Consider the following 2,446-nt stretch of genomic DNA (forward strand, 5'->3'; position numbering starts at 1 on the left):
ATAACTTTAATAACTTGAATAGTGGAGTATAATGATGTTCTCGCAAGACTAGAAGTCTTGTCTTGACATTTTTTTAATTCTTGCGTATTGTAATATATTTTTTCATAATGTTTATTTTTAATTTTTATATTTATTTTAATTGCTCGAATTTAAAGCACAAGTTTTTAAAAGAATTACCAATTTAACAATATTTAATTAAATTTTTGAAAAAGTGTAAATGTATTCGTATTATTATTTAGATTAAATAGTTATAGAATTTGCGTATTGAATGTCTAATTAGAAAGGAAACGTGTTAATTACTTGTTCAAGGAGTCTACACGTTTAAAAATTCGCAATTAAAGAAGTTTTTCTTAAGTTTGATCGTTTATTTGCTTACAAACCTGAATAGATATGCCAGCATAAACATAGTCATCTGCATAGCTCACCTGCAGACCATTCGCGAGGAATGTCTTATAAATGCAGCACACCCGCGTGTCCGGCCCGAAATAGCCATCACTCCTGCAAAATGTCATTCGCGATTTCTTTCCGCACGTGAACGCTCGCCTTCACATACAGTCGAGTCCTTCGTCGACAGTCACGTCGAACACACATCATTTCAACAAATCACAACGTTCCTCGACGTTTTATCATCATTTTTTTCTTGAACGCGAGCGTTATGGAAACGTATGAATAAGTATATACAAAAGTCGCATTTTATTTTTGTTCCACCCGCGATTCCCTCTCAGTAAACATGCCCTCCTTCATTTCGCGTCAATATCCTTTCTTTAATTCAAGCATGTCAAGGATACATTCGGTCTATTGCGTTTCGTTCTTGTCCCGACATATGTCGGACACGATGTACTTCCAAAAGTGTTCAATTGCGATCGACTAGACGGAACCGATTGCTCAAAAAGCGCGACCATTATCACGCGATCACGCAGACGCATCTCGATGTAACTCGCGTACTATTTTTTTTTCACGTTCAAGTTCGTCGCCGTTCGATATATCCGTCACAGCGTGTTTCCCAGTCTCTGTATCATCTACGAGACTGCATCACTTGTGGCGTGCCTTTTCCGTTGCAAGATTGACGGATCAAGCATGGAAAGCTTCGCCTCTTCCAAAGTTAAACTCAACCGTGATTTTTTTTAATCACACATTTTTATCGTGTTATTTCCTGTACTAATTAATCTTTCATTTCTTTCTCATATCAATTTAGGAGCAATTTGCGATATGATATCGCACACGGAACAATTTAGTGACAGGATGCGCGATCGATATGAGCTCTAAATGGGAAGATTTTCAGCCGCTTCCGGAAGATCACCTCCTCCACATGCGGCTTCGATCGTTGTCTCCACGTCGCGTCGTCGGCCTCAAATAGAAAAGTTATTCCCTTTCTCCTCACACCTTCCTCGCAAGTTATTTACCGAGGCTCGCTCTGATCTCGCGGGGTAGGATCAACGCGCAGCCCGTTGACACGCGACCGCGAACTCGAAACCCTCGAAACCGCATCGACCGGTGCGTCCTTGCGAGCTCCTCTTTCTCATCTTCATCCTTTCTTCGCCGACAAGATCGTAATAGAGTCAATGCCGTCGCGATGTTGATCAGCAACCGTTTAGTAATAAACTAGTCTTTGAAAAATCATGAAATTATTGAATAGATTATTACTCGTTCTCAAAGCATCATTTCTCGAAGGATCACTTTGTTCTGTCGATATCATAATTTGAGATCAGCTCGCTGGCACTCTTCGCAGCTTCCACTTGCTGGAGATACCTCTTGTTTCCGTTTTACAGTTTCGGAAATTCGTATTTCGAAGGATTTCCCGAATGATAATCCAAATGGAGGATCATCCCAAGTCTAGAATGAGCGCTGCACTACGATCACCAGCAGCGCTAATGTGTATCGCAAATACGTGTCGCACCGGGACGCGTCGCGACGCGACGCGATGATTGACAACGACGTCGATTGCAGAGCTACGGACCGGTTGAAAGCTCCGAGCTTACTGAAGTCTCTCCCCCTTGGGTCAGGCGGACGCGGGTGTTCGAGGAGAGTGGCGCGGAGTAGTAGAGCTCGGCTGGTTACGCGTCCGAGCCTCCCACGGCTTCTCCGCTCCGCTCCGCTCCGCGCGTGTCTCGTACGCGCGCTATCATCCGCGACCGTCTTGGAGTATTACTATCTCCGCTTTGGACGCGCGTTCCGAGTATGTATACTTGAGTATCTCTTCTTAATACACGTGAGTCCAACTAATGCTTATCGTCCTCTATGGTCGTGAATACTACTCAAGTAGATATCAGTATATCTATATACGCAGCGAAACTCACAGACGCTTATCTCATCTTCGTAAGTAAGGTAGTCTCGACATGCGCGTGTGCGCAGAGCTTACGGATACTTATCTTCCAACTGATGTGGACAAAGTTGCATGTGTGAGTCTGTATACATGTCTATACATCTTTATATTTATATATATATA

The sequence above is a fragment of the Atta colombica genome, unplaced genomic scaffold (genome assembly GCF_001594045.1).
Source record: "Atta colombica isolate Treedump-2 unplaced genomic scaffold, Acol1.0 scaffold135, whole genome shotgun sequence".
NCBI lineage: Eukaryota > Metazoa > Arthropoda > Insecta > Hymenoptera > Formicidae > Atta > Atta colombica.